General features: G+C 38.1%; 1 long non-coding RNA gene across 2 annotated transcripts; it reads left to right on the top strand.

Moving 5' to 3' along the window:
- The first annotated feature begins 6,504 nt into the window (after positions 1 to 6,504).
- Positions 6,505 to 13,844, top strand: LOC128705401 (uncharacterized). Of its 2 annotated transcripts, none has more exons than XR_011391013.1 (4): positions 6,505 to 9,532; positions 12,397 to 12,513; positions 13,371 to 13,515; positions 13,656 to 13,844. It is a non-coding gene; the product is annotated as an uncharacterized lncRNA (long non-coding RNA). The 2 variants fall into 2 exon arrangements; XR_011391012.1 differs by having other exon boundaries at positions 6,508 to 9,532; positions 12,397 to 12,450; positions 13,656 to 13,836.
- Positions 13,845 to 18,672: the final 4,828 nt, after the last annotated feature.

Raw genomic sequence — 18,672 nt, 5'->3', positions numbered from 1 at the left:
CATCTGTAGGCGTGAAATAAGAGAACGCACATTCAATATAGTTCCTTCCCATTTCAGCCGAATATCTATTCTCTCTGTTTACCTCTCCCAGTGTTGCCAGGAGCGCCTCGTCCCCCACTTCTGATCCCTTCCTGTCCACCTAAGTACTTTGGTGTTATAGGTCATCGTTTTATTAGTGTTGCTAGTATTTCTAGCGCTCTCAGCACTTACAGGATGTGTCAATGTTCGGCCCGATAGGTGTTATCCTTCGTGACAACACTGTTGCCTTAATCCATTTCATACAGTTATATGCAGCGTAATCGTTAAATATGTAACACATTCTTGTAGTTATTTTCATCCCAGCTCATATGTCTGGCTACTGAGTGGTGAAGCCAACTACCCTCATCTTTCATTTCAGTCAAGTCCACATTTGAGGAACAGCCCTTCACAGCCCCTCACAGTCCCTCACAACTTTCTTCAGGATTCATTTAGTGTGGCACCATTATAGTGGAGCTAGTGTACTACTTACGACCAGTTGTTCTTGACACCCCCCTCCTCCCTTTTCTCGTAAGCTGGGTGCTGCACTGCCGTAGAAAATTTATACAGTGAAAGAGCCACCATTGTTCATACAGTGGCCTAACCACCATTGTTCATACAGTGACCTAGCCACCACTGTTCATACAGTGACCTAGCCACCATTGTTCATACAGTGACCTAGCCACCATTGTTCATACAGTGACCTAGCCACCATTGTTCATACAGTGACCTAGCCACCATTGTTCATACAGTGACCTAGCCACCATTGTTCATACAGTGACCTAGCCACCATTGTTCATACAGTGACCTAGCCACCATTGTTCATACAGTGATCTAGCCACCATTGTTCATACAGTGACCTAGCCACCATTATTCATACAGCGACCTTGCCACAATTGTTCATACAATGATCTAGCCACCATTGTTCATACAGTGACCTAGCCACCATTGTTCATACAGTGACCTAGCCACCATTGTTCATACAGTGACCTAGCCACCATTGTTCATACAGTGACCTAGCCACCATTGTTCATGCAGTGACCTAGCCACCATTGTTCATACAATGACCTAGCCACCATTGTTCATACAGTGACCTAGCCACCATTGTTCATACAGTGACCTAGCCATCATTGTTCATACAGTGACCTAGCCACCATTGCTCATACAGTGACCTAGCCACCATTATTCATACAGTGACCTAGCCGTCATTGTTCATACAGTGACCTAGCCACCATTGTTCATACAGTGACCTAGCCACCATTGTTCATACAGTGACCTAGCCACCATTGCTCATACAGTGACCTAGCCACCATTGTTCATACAGTGACCTAGCCACCATTGTTCATACAGTGACCTAGGCACCATTGTTCATACAGTGACCTAACCACCATCCTCACCTGCCGACTTGTTACCACCTACATCACCCCCTCCTCTTCTATATTGGTGTATCAGTCCGAGTATTTATACATCCACTGTATTAATGAGAATATACACGTGAATATCCTGAGATTCCCTTTATTCCTTTGTAACCCGAATAATTTACTGTTTTCAGTTTGTTGGTTGTGCCTTGTCTACACGTTTTCTATAATTTTTTGCTAGTGTGATAAAGCTGCGTGCATTTATTTGATATCTATATGATGGTTATCTTATGGTGCTATTTATTTCAATTTTTTTTATTTTTCTTGAGATGAGGAGCTGACCTCGGCCGCTTTCCCTGATAACTACTCACTCCATGGCATTATTAAATAAAAGGCTTACACACACACACACACACACACACACACACACACACACACACACACACACACACACACACACACACACACACACACACACACACACACACACAACTGCTAAACGCCGATGTTCTAATACCTCACTGCATCATGTCAGCATGTCGACCTAGGTCATTCATATCACCACTCTCTTGTTGAGAGCTATTTATATTCACTGGTAACAGGATCCTTTGCGAACTCAGTGATATGCTCATTATGCAGTCAATTCCATGTATCTACAGAGAATGTCAGAGACTCACTGGTGCACTTGATGAGGGAACACAACCCGATTACTGACTGAAAAGATTCACACAGTTCATGTGTGATAATCCCGACTTTAATGTCTCAACATTAACATGTCGTAACACATTCCGTGAAGCGGGAGGAGTAACCTGTGTCACTCCTGGAGATAAATGGTATAGAATACCGACACTATAGAAAAAGTAGTCATACGCCCAATGGAAATAAGTCACTCTGTCTAACTTTTTTGGGCTATGTATGATAATCTATGTAACTGTATTTGTGTATACCTGAATAAACTTACTAACTTTCCATATAATGCGATCCTTTATTGACTACGTCTCACCCACACAATAAGCTTTATCAAGTCACAAACTGATCTGTTAAAGACTTGATAAAGTCCACTGTGTGGCCAAATTGTAATTAATAAAGGCTCGCATTATACTGCATTTGAGTCTATTTTGCTACTGTGTTACTCCTCCTGGAGAGTATGATGTAAAAACCTTCATCGCCTCAGAGACAGTCTGTAAACATTGATCACAGGAATGCTCAGTCAAATCAGCTTTCAACATCAGAAGAAACCTGGTATACCTGGACTCAAGTCTGCGGATAACGGACACCTGTTACATCTGATAAGGCAGAGCTATTTAGCCTTAAAATATCCAAAACCATTAATGCTCCGAGTCAAATTAATTTTATATTTGGAAGCCAGCCAGGCCAGTGCCAATCATTAAGTGGGTTTAGGCCAATGGCTGTCAGTACATGTCACCGCGAGTGATGAGTTCTTCTATTCATCAACTTTCATGTGTATAATATATGTCATCAAAGACACCACCAAGATGGTAAAGTGTTATCCTAACAAATGGCTCAGCAACCTTTCTCACTTTGTGATAGAAGGTCCATGAGAAAAGACATAAAAAATAAATTAGGACACATCTCTACACAATGCCATAGGCAAATAATGCTACCTATGAGCAAGTGTGTGTGTGTGTGGAACATATGTAACTAGTGAAAGTGATCATTTGTATTATTTGATGGATATAGTGACTTCCAGACAACCAAAGCTGCAGAACAATAATGCAGAGCTGTGCAAAGCACATCAGCTAATGTCCTGTTTGAATGGTCCGTGAATGTAACCACTACTACTCAGAAAGTTTTATTACATAGCGTGGGGTGTTACCTAGCACCATGGCTTGTTGTAGTGTTTAAAATCTCAGGTTAAAGAGTTGAAGGAGATTCTACCTCTTCAGGAGGAAAATAGGAGGCTGAAGCTTCATCTAGATGGGTTTGGGAGTGAGTGTGAGATGGTGGTAGCTGGTGAGGAGGAAAAAGTTACCAGCAGTGATTTGTAGAGTGGCAGCCGCTTTAAGTGGCAAGTGGTTATTACAGAATGGATATAAATGCACTGGAAACGTACAAAGGAGGATGACAAAGTCGATCCCATGTATCAGAAATCTTCCCTATGAGGATAGAGTGAGGGCCTTGAATCTGCACTCTCTAGAAAGGCATAGAATTAGAGGGAATATGATTGAGGTGTATAAATGGAAAACAGGAATTAATAAAGGGGATGTAAATAGCGTGCTAAAATATCTAACATAGACAGGACTCGCAGCAATGGTTTCAGTTGGAAAAGTTCAGATTCAGGAAGGACATAGGAAAGCACTGGTTTAGTAATAGAGTTGTGGATGAGTGGAACAAACTCCCGAGTACAGTTATTGAGGCTAAAACGTTGTGTAGTTTTAAAAATAGGTTAGATAAATACATGAGCGGGTGTGGGTGGGTGTGAGTTGGACCTGACTAGCTTGTGCTGCTGGGTCTGGTGCCGTGCTCCTTCCTTGAGTGGAGGTGACCAGACTGAGTGGGTGATTGGGCTAATCCGGGGGGGGGACATAGACCTGCTCCACATGGGTCAGTAGGCCTGTTGCAGTGCTCTTTCTTTCTTATGTTCTTATATATATATATATATATATATATATATATATATATATATATATATATATATATATATATATATATATATATATATATATATATATATATATATATATAGGGAGGTACCTCTTGAACTGTCCTGGGGACCCTCATCATCAGAGAAAAGAATAAACTTGCTTCAGGGAAAGCTCAAGGAGCGTGATAGCGAAATAATTTCTATTATATTTTTGGTCCAATTTCAATGAAAAATTTACTGTGATTTAAGCAGCGTTTGAAGCCTACACACTGTGTTTGTAGTGACTTATTGTCTTAAAAGAGAGATAGAAAAAATAAATAGTGCCTTATCCTACATGGCATAAAACTCTCCCTTTTCTTCAAAATTGGTAAGACATACAATGCTCTACTTGACATCAGATGAAAGATAAGAGCTAGATAATCTTGGCACCAACGCTGTTTGAGTGAAAATGTCAATAGATTGCATAATAAAAATTTTGTTTTTTTGTTTTTTTTTGGTGAGGAAAAAAATCAATAAAAACAAAGCGGTAAAAAATATCGCAAAATCCCCTTTACATGCTAGTAGATTCATCATTACTCAATAACCTGTGTAAAAATCATGACACCCCTACAAATACTTTTTGCCAAAAATGGAAAATAATGTCAATAACTTATTCCTGAGTTATACATATGTATTACGTTTTCTGTAAAACTCTACGGTCATGGCACGCCACATTTCAGTATGTTAGACACCTCAACACATGTTGACAACACACAGGCGACTGAGCTATTATCATCATTCCCTGAATTTGAATGGAGTTCTCAGAGAAATTGCAATGTAGTGTATTTAGAATGAAACAATCATAAAACTCGTAATTTTTGGAGTAAAAAAAAACACGAATTGCCATCATGTCCTTTTGATGAAAGTAAGAACCAAAAAATTACATTTTTGGAAAAACATACTTAGAAATATGATAGAAACAAGCTAATTACATCAACATGTTACCAAAATTATACACTATTTTTTGTCAAGAAAACATCTTTTACCATAATTTTTAAATTTTTCTTTTTTTTATCACTCCTAAAACAATTCGAGCACTCCTCAAGGTTCTCCCTGAAGCTGTTTGAAAATTGTTTTCTCCTACTACCCCCTATATTTTATATATACTTTATTTAAAGACAAAATACATTGACAAAATACACTGACAAAATACAATGACAAAAATACAATAGGGAGTATAACAGCATAGACAACTCAGAGCTACATCTCGAAAACTTCGTTCAGCTCCCCGGCGGTGGGCCACGTGCCCAGAATGTTGCAGGCATTTCCTCTCTGGATCGCAACACTGAGTCTCTGAAAGAGGAAGCTGGCCACCCTGTGGTCCTTGGTTTCTATGATGAGTTTTTCACCCAGCTCTTTGAGGAACTTTAGAGCACACTTTCCCCATGCTCAAAGGGTCTCAGACCCTATTGGGATGAAGTTGTAGAAAGGGGGAAGGCCTTAATATTTGCGGGTATTCTGGGTCTCCCTGTGGCTGGCTGATCTACCCCCTTCTTGATTAGCCAGGTAATTCACCAGATATGAATCCAATAGAGAATTTTTGGTCAATAGTTAAAAGTAAAATGAAAGCAGAGTCCATCACAACCATAATAGAGTTGACAGAAAGACTAACATGGGTATATAACCACGATGACAATGTGCAAACCCACTGTCCTTCTTGCAAAGAAAGCATAGCGCGACGCATCGCTCCTTTAATTAAGCTAAAGGCGGAGCAACTAAGTTTTAAATGTACGGAATATATGTTCAGTATATTCGGGTAAACTGTATTCAACCATAATTGTATCATTCATGAAGGTTACTTTCTTTCCATATGGTTAACCATGTATGTACCGTGTCCTGTAACATGTCTGTACCGTGTCCTGTAACATGTCTGTACCGTGTCCTGTAACATGTCTGTACCGTGTCCTGTAACATGTCTGTACCGTGTCCTGTAACATGTCTGTGCCGTGATCTGTAACATGTCTGTACCGTGATCTGTAACATGTCTGTACCGTGCCCTGTAACATGTCTGTACCGTGTCCTGTAACATGTCTGTGCCGTGATCTGTAACATGTCTGTACCGTGTCCTGTAACATGTCTGTACTGTGCCCCATAACACACTTAGTTGGCGACGATGTCTATACGTGAGAGACCACTCTCCCTCTTCCAGTTATTTTACTCGCATTGGGCAATTTTGGATTGGCTGAGTACCATAATATAGAAGTGGCAGGTGCTGTCTGTCATAATCTGCATCAACAGTCAGGTAATCACCTTGACCTGACATCACTCCTAAAATATTATCATTCCAGTCTGTTTTCCTTTGTGTTTAAACTTTACATTCCATGTTAAATACGTACGTGCATTTCAGTGTCTTCCTCTTCCTAAATGATCTATGTCTCTGAAAATTAAACCTCGTCAGTGATATTATGATAGTTAAGTACTAAATAATTAAAAAAATAATAACTGAATTCGCTGGTAAACGGATGTTCAAAAGGCTGCAAAGCACTTTCACCTCTAAATCTGATTATAAAAATTTATGTCTATGAAACTACAAGGTCAACAAGGTTTGTAAACGGAAATGATTAATCAAAAACTTGGAAATGAAATCATGCAACAAAACGCCCATCAGTATCTAAGCCACGTAATTTATATACGAACATTAAACTACTAATAAATAGAGACACAGAACATACCGGAAATTAATTTTATCAACCAGTCACCATCTCCGTTACATTAATTCATTCATGAAAATAGTCTGTACTCCTCTGTTTACTATGTCTGGGTTGCCATATATCAATTCTCCCCTGCAGAGTGTGTCAGGAAACTTTCATCCCCAACTATACATCCTAAGGACTAGCAGACACCATGAATCGTTCCTTTAAATGATGGGATAGTAGACAAGGAAGAGTTTTAGAATTATTGAAAATAAGTCTGAGTATTCCGTGCAAAGTGAATGACAAATTTGCAATATTCTTGAAAGAGTTAAGAGTTACACAGAAAGTAAAATTGCAGGGGAACTAGGAGGGTTTTGTAAGGGTAGAATATGTGTAGGTAGAGTGTTTACAGCGAAGGATGTAAGTGAACAATTCTTATAAGGTATGGAGCGACTTGTTGCATTTATGGATTTACTGAAGAAGAGGCACTTGACTTGATAAACTGGGAAGCAATGTGACAGATATTGTAAATGTATGGAATAAAGAGAAGGTTGTTAGAACCAGTCAAGAATTTTATGCAGATAGTGTGGCTCAGGAGAGAGAGGGAACTATTTTCCAGAAAAAAAGTAGGACTCAGACTCAGCTGTGTAATGTCACAATGGTGGTTTAGCATGTTTGTAGAAGGAGTTGTGTTAGAAGCGAATACTAGGATTCAGGGAAAAAGTGTGGGATTGAAAGATAAATCATCTGATACAAAGTCTGAGTTGTAATTTTAGAAGATTTTGAAGGTTGATGGATGAATTTAGGAGCATATGTAAATGAAGAAAATTAAAAGAAAATATTGAAAACAGATAGGTGACAGGAATAACTAGAAATCTAGTCAACGAAAAATTGGATATCAGATTGGAAGAAGGTAGCATGGAGGAACTGAATGTATTCATGTATTTGGAAGTGAACATGTTCGTGAATGGGTCTTTGAAAGACAAGGTGAGCCATAGAATAGGTGAGTGGGGAAATAGTAGGTGGAGTGTTGAGGCATATATGGAAAACAAGAAGTTTTTATTCCTAAGCAAATAAGATAATGTACCTGAGCACAGAGAAACAAACACTTTTATATAGGTATAAGACATAGGTTTTTAAATATTACAATAAGGGTGGAGGGACTAGAGATGTCATGGTATGAGCAGTGGGTTGGTGAATATTTTGCAGAAAATTCGGAGCACAGAAATTAGAAGACGGTGTTCCACGACCAAACGTATAATTCAGAGCGCTGAGGAGGGGTTGATGAGGAGTTCTGGAAATTTAGAAAGGATGGAAAAAATAGGATGAATAAAAGAGAATATAAAGCAGAGGTGGAAGAAATCAGAAAAAATGGTCGTTCCAGGAATGAATGGAGAGAGTGAGGGTAAAGGAGGTTTTCACTGATGGAGGTTTTAGCAACATATAACAGGCTATTGTGAGTGCGTTAGATCGGAGTGAATGTAGACTACTGGTTTTATGACTTAACGTGTAACTGGACCGTGAGTAAAGTAACATTTCTGAAAACATTCAGGGAAACCGAATAGCAAGAGTTGAGTCCTGAAGGAGGGAGGATCATCTGAAATGGGATGTCTCCACATCTTCTGGTAAAACAGATATTAAATGAATATTAATGAATGTGTTTCCTTTCTCTTCATCAACCAACCTGGGGGGAGGGGGGGGAGAAAACCAATGTGATAAAAAATCAAAGGATGTAAATAGCTTTGTCGTTTCTGGTAAATTATAATAATCGACTTACTCGTTGCCTTTACAAAACAACATGTCAATAGTTTAAAATGCAAATCCTGAGATTTTCAGTAGATTTTATGTCTAAAGGGAAGAGCAAAACTCGTAAGGGTAATTCAGGTCCTGGGGAACGTAAGATACTCAGGTTTGATCCGAGTGTTTGCCCAGCATCAAGGCACCTCTCGTAAGAGAAGGACTCGAAAACACGAAGAATTAAAGTTATCAACTCAGTCACTAACTGTTGGACAGAATACCTTACAATACCAAGTTCCCGGTGAAAGTCTTTATGACAGCAAGCAACAAATGTTTGCTCAGTATTACTTTACAATGTTAATGCTATTTAATTCACTTAGAACCTGTTAGATTTCGCATCGAACACCCTGTGAATAACACTCTACAACATATCTTAATATTTCTAGATATCTTTAATACCCCATAATACACCCAAAACTCACTGGATGTCTTTAATATGCTTTAAAACATATAAAATCAATTATATCTCTCTCCAGAAAAGTTAACATGCGAGAAAGTCAGCTGTGTTATTGCAGATACAGGCATTCAATTTGGGTCCGGACAGCAATGAATCTTGATGAGGAACGACCTGATAGCGTGTTTGCTGCACTCATTAAAATGCACGCTTGATTCAGCGGTCGTTGGGTCAGCGTGTGTTGGTCTAGGTATATCACGCTTGCTTCAGTTATCGCTGAGCCGGGTTCACTAGCGCACTCCTTCATCAATGGCTACTAGTTCACCCACCCTCTTATATGTTTGACTTATTAAATTACGGTTGCTTCAGGGATCACTGGTCAACTTGTGTACTGGTATAAGACATGCTACGTCTCACCACTTTCTGGGTTAACATGTGTGTTGGACTCGCTAGCACAGACCTGCTTCAGCGGATGATGGGTCAGCTCATATGACTGGCTCACTAACGCACACTTAATGGGTCAGCGTGTGTTTTGGATACACTACCTCAAAGCTTACTTCAGTGGTATCCGTGACACACTAATATACGCTTGTTTCACTGAACAATTAGACAGTGTATGATGGACTCACTAGCACACTAGGTCAACGTGTGTTAGACTTAATGACATACACTTACTTTAGCTGTCATTAAGGTAAGCTTGCTTTTTTCCTGATAAAAGAGGCATAGAGAAGTGTGAGTGATTAATGGAGGGTTTTTATGTGCTGGAACACGCTAGAGCAATAATATACATGAAGGAGTGTTATACCCATAGGGGCTATTTAGCGGGGGGCAAATGGCAGAAAATTAGGCTTCATACAAGGAAGGAGAGGATAGATCCATTTCTCTAGATCAAGAACAATTTACTAGCTTCAAAGAACAATCGTCTAGAAGAGCTAAAGTAATTTGGATTAGAAAAATTGAAGATTCCAAACGTATGAGTAAGGATTATTGGGAAAACTGGTTCAGGAAAACAAATGGGTCGATTAGAAAGGCAACTATATAGTTGATATTACATGCAAAGAGGTCGCTTCCTCTACTCGTTTCAAATCCTAGTCCTGTCTCAGGTGTGCTAAAATCCCCATGTCAGAGTAACATACAAGTGAACATGGACAACTTGTGTAATACGACTCGCCTTATCTGGGAATCGATTCCGGACCCCTTGGGTGGGATCCGATCACTCCACATTCAATTACAGATTACATTTGATGGCTTGCATCCTACTACCATTAACTGAAGAAAAAAGAAACAAATGAAAGTGTTCGAGCATATGATGAATATATATATATATATATATATATATATATATATATATATATATATATATATATATATATATATATATATATATATATATATATATATATATATATATATATATATATATATATATATATATATATATATATATATATATATATATATATATATATATATATATATATATATATATATATATATATATATATATATATATATATATATATATATATATATATATATATATATATATATATATATATATATATATATATATATATATATATATATATATATATATATATATATATATATATATATATATATATGTCGTGCCAAATATGTAAAACTAGTCAATTAACAAGAACTCATTTAAAATTAAGTCCTTTCTGAAATTTTCATTTATACGTTTAAAGATATATTTTTTTCATTAATGTTAATGTAAAAATTTTTAATTTTGCACCAAAAGAATCTTAGAAAACTTACCTAATCTTATTATAACAAGAGCAATTTATTTTAGCCTAACCCAACTAAATATATTTTAGATTTGTTTACAGTAATTTAATACTAAACAAACACAGTGAAATATATTTTTTTCGTTAGGTTCAGAATGATTTTGGCGAAATTACTGCATACACAAATTTTCACTTATCCTATATGGCAAGATGAGCGTTGGTATTTAAGCCAAGATAGCAAGTTCTGCCTATTCGGCACGACATATGTCATATATATATATATATATATATATATATATATATATATATATATATATATATATATATATATATATATATATATATATATATATATATATATATATATATATATATATATATATATATATATATATATATATATATATATATATATATATATATATATATATATATATATATATATATATATATATATATATATATATATATATAGATATATATATATATATATATATATATATATATATATATATATATATATATATATATATATATATCATTAATACGCCTTTTGATCCATATTAAGCAAATCCAAGTTAGAGGAGCATCAACACTTGCTATTAATCTGGTTAGTTAGCCATGTTTAATAATTTTATATAAATATTTATGTGAAGCTCAAAACCCATTATGGTCATTCAGTGGACTGAGTGGAAGACGACTGTGACTCCGTCTGTTAAGTGGAGACAGAGAACTACTTAGTTATACTCGTCTAGTTCGCTAGTTTGCAATAGTCTCATAGAATATGCATAAATGAAAAAAACTTTTCAAGACAGTTTTCCAATACATGTGTGTGTGTGTGTGTGTGTGTGTGTGTGTGTGTGTGTGTGTGTGTGTGTGTGTGTGTGTGTGTGTGTGTGTGTGTGTGTGTGTACTCACCTAGTTTTACTCACCTAGTTTTGAGGTTGCAGGGGTCGAGTCCTATATATATGTGTGTGTATGTGTTTGCGTGTGTGTGTGTGTGTTTGGTCCTTTCCCAAGTTCCGTAAAGAAAACTTTAAATCACACTTTACAGTCTACTGAGGGCCTGGAAAAGAAGAGAAGGTCCGCTATGATCACCTAAAATAACAACTTACTATATAAAGAGATCCTGGGTTACTTCAGGTTACTTCACACGTTCATGAACAATCTAACAGTCTCTTTGAAAATCAAAGAGCAAATGAAGAAATGTTATGGTGATGCCGACAAGATGTGGAGAAAGACACTTTTTTACAGTTCAGGACATTTATTAAAGGAAATGTTTGGCCACGAGTTACTTCTACAGTCCTAATACAGTGTGATGAATGGTTTGAAAACCGAAACGTTGAAGATTGATACATTTATCCAACATATGGGAATCTTTATAAGGACTGAAGAAGCCACTCGTGGCGAAACGTTTCCTTCAATAAATATCCTGAAATATACATAAGTGTCTTTTTCCACAAAGAACAAATATTGTTAGAGTAATTCTATCCGGCAAACATTGTGAAGCTTTGGACACGTGAATATATAATGTCTTTAAAAGCTTCATCATATCATGTATATATGAGATTAACAAAATATATTGCAAAAGTAAAGAAAAAAAATAATGTGCTCTCTTTCTCAAAAAACATTGTCCTGCTTTTATCTGCAATTCTTTTATATCCCATGAGATGATAAACGTGTTGAATATGGTTTCAGTACACCATTTCTTGATTCATTAATCTGGCAGTCAATAAAAAGAGTAAAAAAAAAAAAACTAAAGACAATGACGAACAAGCTCAACACTGCATGATTGTTCCAGCAGAATCAAGGACGCCCCGGCTCATGGAGAAAGAATACATCGAAGATACTCTAGGAGGTGGGTAAAAGATTCAGTGCTGTTGTATCATGGGTACGCTTCCCAGCACTGAGTTACTTGCAGGTATGTTTTATATGCAGTTGTTGACAAACATCCACCAAACCTTATGTGTTTTATATCCCAATATCATTATACCATTAACACATGTTTTAAATGTTGTGTACCAAATTACGTAAGCCATACACATTAGTTTACTTATAAAAAAAATGGGCTAAGCCAGAGAACCGGAAAATTCAAACGGCCTCAGGAAGAAATTAAAATATTTTTCCCAGCATCCTCGTTATCTACACTGAGGACATAGGTCCTCAGTGTAGATATATATATATATATATATATATATATATATATATATATATATATATATATATATATATATATATATATATATATATATATATATATATATATATATATATATATATAGATATATTACTCTTCTGGAGTTTTAATCACAATTTCAATCTCAATTACTTGAACAGAAAAATTTAAAAAAATAATTATTCTGCATTTTGAATTAAATTATTTTATTATGATAATAATCACTAATATATACACTAATATATTTTTACACTATAATTAAAACAATGACTCTGAAACTAAAATCTTAAATGAAGTGTTGTTATCAAATGTTGTAAGTATAAAATAAGCTATTTAACAAGGTGCACAATGGTGAAAATAAAACTTACTCTAATGGTACACAAAAACTTACGTAAGTTACTTCCATTTTCAAATGAAAAAGTTCATTAAGATCCAGCCATGGAAGGTACTCGTAAATTTCTCGGTTACGTTCAATCAGAAGTTCCTGGAAGATTGCAGGTTCTACCTGCGCTATATTAAGAATAAAATGAATTTCGGCTATGGTTAATACTCTGTGCTGAAGGGATTGTACAATCCATCATTTCTCTTGCTCTGTTCTTCAGAGGGAGCGCCTTCGAAGGAGAATCCCTCCAATAGAGCAAGAGATATACGTCGAATAGAGCACAATCCTCTACTGCCGTATACACTCTTTCAAAAGAAAGGGGCTAAACCCTTGAGAGTAATACAGCACATATGGAGCTTCTGACGGTAAGATTTGCTGTAGATTCAAGAAGCAACTTGAGAGTTCTTTTTAGGTGAAAATTAACAAATTATTTAATTCCAGACTATTATAAGGACATAGGTAAATGTAATTCGTTGATGTACTGGCTATTATGAAAACTTTTCAGATTGTGACGAATAAGCCGAACAGGTGAGTTTGGCCAAGTCGGCAATTATGCCCTCTGCCGAATAAGCATAATGAAAATTTGTTTTTACCATAAATTTGCGAAAATCAATCTGACCATAATGAAAAAATATATATATATTATTTATTTTAAGCAATATTAAGTACATTTTAATTTACCTTTGATACGTATAGTAAAATCTAGCTAAAAAAAATACGTTAGTTTTAGTTTGGTTAAGTGAGATTTTTAAGTTAGTTTTGATCCAAAAGTAAAAATCTCTATCATTGTCAACAAAAAAATCATATATCATTATGTAATTTATTTTTTTCACAGAAACATTCCAGTATATATGAATATATACACACGTATACACGCCCACACACAACCAAACAATAATACACTTGTTTTAGAATGCATTTCCTGATCTCTGTCTGTCTGTCTATCTCTCTGTCTCTGTCTCTGTCTCTCTCTCTGTCTGTCTGTCTGTCTGTCTCTCTCTCTCTCTCTCTCTCTCTCTCTCTCTCTCTCTCTCTCTCTCTCTCTCTCTCTCTCTCTCTCTCTCTCTCTTTTATACAGGGTTCTACAAGGTTATGTTACTGGTGCTAACTTTATTTACAAGCAAAGAGCCGTTACCTACATTAGTTCATTTTAAAACCTACTTAAATATACAACGGTACGGGTGGGGATTGAACTCGCGGCAAGTGAGTCGCAAAACTCGAGGCCAATGAGTAAGCCACTGGTCCAGCTGGCTACAATAAAACCTTTTTATTGTTACGAGACCATCTATGGGCCAGGGATTTCACTTAATCAACTGACTTCATTTCGGTGAAGTAGTTATGTTCTAGACTCGAGTCATCCTGGGAATAAATGATCTCAGATGAAGTGATGTTCTGGAGAAGGGCACAGTGAGAGTGTAGTTGCTGTTTGCTGCCCGTCTTTTTGTGTAGCTCACTTCTCGCTGTCGTCGGAGTGGAGTTAAGTGTGCTGCTTTGATAATATTGGCCTTGTACAAACCAGTAAGGCCACCCACATCCCTCTAGTGTTGAAGGCTCTGATGAAATGACAGATCTGTCCAGGGTGGGCCCAAGAGAGGGACGAGTTGTCTTGATCTCTTCTCTCTTCTGTCAAGAAGTAGCAGATAAGACGGGGGGCAGACAGTTAAAGAACGTCGAGCATACTCAAAGTGCGGAAGTACTTGTGCCTCGTTCGGAATCTTACACCTTCTACAGTCGAGCAGATGCGAGGTACATCTAATTGCTTTAAGTGCTCTCGTGTTTACCTGTAAGACCCTAGTGTGCAGAGGCCTGTTTAAGTTTTCGGAGAGTACTTGTACAGCCAGCAAGTTGAGCAGCCTGCAGAAGGGGGTGTAGTAGTAGTGTGCTAGTGAGCTAAGGTGAGTACTGGGGAAAGGTGAACTGGAGTGTGGTGATGTTGGTTGTAGTAAAGTAGATTGTATATATTACTTTACTTTTAATATACATTTATAGTTTTGTATAGGCGAGTTTTTGCGTCCTTCCTAATAAATTGACTAATTGACCTTCCACATTTAATGTGAAAGTACAAGCTGGTACTAGAGTGATTTTTCTCTATTTTAAATAATATAATGTCCCTAGACATAGCAGGTTGTTTACGCTATAGGAACCACGACTTTTATTTTCAGTACGCAGCCATAAAAGCGTAACAGAGTTTCACTCTTTCCGGGTTAGGAAAATGCATCTTGAACATACTTCAGCTGCAGGAGCTGAAGTATGCTCGGATCAATGTTAATCACGATATCTTCACAGCATGTTTCATTAAGCATATACTCCACTAGATGCTCCACAAGATGGAAATGGAGGTGGATGAGTGGTGAAGAGGCTGGTTGTGGAGGAGTGGTGAAGAGGAAGGTTGTGGAGGAGTGGTGAAGAGGGTGGAGATGTACACAAATAACCTGTTCATTGAAAAATTAATATTATGACGAGGTTTGGGTCAGACTTTGACCGTTAACTAGTTAATGGTCTTCTATGTGCGGGTTATTTCTATATTGTTCCATTCAAGGTACATTGCCTTTTTTCTCTTCTTGGTGAAGATGTTGACATAGCCTATCCCAATACATTTTTTATGGTGAATAACAGCCTCTCTCTCTTGCCCATTTCAAGTACATTTCCCGATACTCACAGGATGTGCCAGTCAAATTTATGGTTACTGTTCTGTGGTTTAGTCGTCTGGTTGACTGCTAGTATGGTGGTAGAGAATGTGTCGTAGTATGGGTGGATCCTGCCACCAGCTGTTTGTGGTGGTACGAGGCTACGAGGCCTATGGTGGTAGTTGCCATAGGCGGGTTACACTGCCAGGCATATGAGAGGGAAACAAAATCCTGAAAGAAACATCTACAACCCCCCTCCCCCCTCTCCATCCTTCGTGAATTATCAGATTGTTTTGGTATTATTTATGCTGCTTTTTGGTAATTTTTAACTCTGATTTACTGCATTAAGAACAGTTTCCTTGAACAGTGGAAAGACATAGTACCAATAACTGACTTAGGATGTATATGACACTTATGCACGCAAAGGTGGTGCTACATTGTAGTGTAAATATTTATGTTAATTCACTATCCCTGTCATCCATTATTAAGGTTGTAAAGAAATTCACTAGATCTTTCCCACTATATATCGATACCCTAATCACTCGCTACATGTAAATAACTCAGTCCTTTGAGTTAACACTGGAGACATTTGTCAACGCGGGTTTGTTTACGAGATTCAGTTGGTTAAGGGTTTCCTGAAGCTGGCCTACCACACTTCACTATTTTTTCCTTGTATTTTATCACAACTCTGTACACTATTTACCACTACGGTTATACACTTTCCTTTCACTGCACTATACTGAAATAGTTATATTTATGCAGTGCACACAAAGATTGTTGTTATGTAGGCCTTTGAGGGTAATCATTCTCCCAGACTCCCCATTTAATTATATTAGATGTTCTCTCCCAGTGACGGGAAGTTTGTTTTCCTTAAACAGTCTACTCCCTTCACTACGGTTACACTATTAGTACAGATTCTCATTAACTATTCAACAGTAAAGCAAGTTTAATATTACAAACACTTCCCTCGAATGGCAAAATTTAGTTTCCCAGCGACACTGGGTCTTACCTTGGTCTTTTTCATAAATTTTCTACTTTAAGTATACAATGGATCACATATATATTGTTCACAGCCGACAGTACAACCATTCAAGACATCACTGTCTCTTTCTCGCAGTTTTTTTTTTCAAAGGGCCACCGCTATCTATTAAGATACCAGACAAACACACACACACACACACACACACACACACACACACACACACATACACACACACACACATACACACACACACACATACACATACACACACACACACACACACACACACACACACACACACACACACACACATACACACACACACACATACACACACACACACATACACACACACACACACACACACACACACACACACACACACACACACACATACACACACACACACACACACACACACACACACACACACACACGTACACACACACACACACACACACACACACACACACATACACACACACACACAAATACACACACACACACACACACATACACATACACACACACACACACACACACACACACACACACACACACACACACACACACACACACACACACACACACACACACACACACAGGAACAAGCACTTGTAAGCTGTAGTACACACGCAAACACACACATACACAGGATTTCACACCGTCCTGTGAACTGACCATCTGAACCTTGCTCCTCTCCTCTCCTCCCCCCCTTCCTATCCTAAGTAGAGACCTATCTCTACCTTTCTCACTCTTTACCTATATCTCTCTCTCTACCTATCACTCTCTACCTATCTCTCTCTCTCTCTTCCCTCTCCCATCTCTCCCCTCTAACATCTCTTACCTCTAACACCTCCCCCCCTCTAACTTCTCTCCCCCTCTAACATCTCTCCCCTCCCATTATCTCTCCCCTCCTCCCCTCCCTATCCCCCTAGCCTCTCTCCCCTCTCGCTCTTCCATCTCCCCCCTCTTTCCCCCTTCTCCCCCTCTCTGTCCCCTCTCTCTCCCCCTCTTTGTCTTCTCTTTCTCTCTCTCTCTCCCTCTCCCTCTCTCTCTCTCTCTCTCTCTCTCTCTCTCTCTCTCTCTCTCTCTCTCTCTCTCTCTCTTGCTCTCTCTCTCTCTTGCTCTCTCTCTTCCCCATTTTCCCTTCTAACTCTCCCCCTCTCCTACTCTTCCCTTCACTCTCTCTCCCCCTCTCTCTCTCTCACTCTCCCTCCCTCTCTCCCTCTCTCCCTCTCTCTCCCTCTCTCTCTCTTGCTCTCTCTCTTCCCCATTTTCCCTTCTAACTCTCCCCCTCTCCTACCCTTCACCTCACTCTCTCTCCCCCTCTCTCTCTCACTCTCACTCTCTTCCCCTTTTTCCTTCTCACTATCCCCCTCTCTCTACCTTCCCTTCTCTCTCTCTCTCTCTCTCTCTCTCTCTCTCTCTCTCTCTCTCTCTCTCTCTCTCTCTCTCTCTCTCTCTCTCTCTCTCTCTCTCTCTCTCTCGCTCTCTCTCTCGCTCTCTCTCTCTCTCCATCTCTTCTCCATTTTTCCCTTCTCACTCTCCCCCTCTCCTTCCCTTCCCTTCTCTCTCTTTCCCCCTCTCACACTCTCCCCCTTTCCCTTCTCACTCTTCCCCTCTCTCTCTCCTTCTACCTTTCCCTTCTCTCTTCTCTCACAAAAAAAAAATGGTGGGGAATCGCAGGAACCAAGGATCAGATGAGAATGGTTCTGGTAGGGAGGAGTGGATGGAGGAGCAGTGGAAAAGGATGGAACAAGAGTGGGAGAGAAAATTAGGAGAGCTTTCTGAAAAAATGGAGAAAAAGCTCTCTGTGAAATTGGAAAAGAGGTTGGAGAAGGAGACAAAGAATTGGGAGGCACAAGTCGAAACTGCAGTAGCCAAGATAAGGGTCCTAGAAGTTGAGATAA

The sequence above is a fragment of the Cherax quadricarinatus genome, unplaced genomic scaffold (genome assembly GCF_038502225.1).
Source record: "Cherax quadricarinatus isolate ZL_2023a unplaced genomic scaffold, ASM3850222v1 Contig18, whole genome shotgun sequence".
NCBI lineage: Eukaryota > Metazoa > Arthropoda > Malacostraca > Decapoda > Parastacidae > Cherax > Cherax quadricarinatus.
Note: the sequence above shows the minus strand (reverse complement) of the source record. Positions and strands in the feature narration are given on the sequence as shown.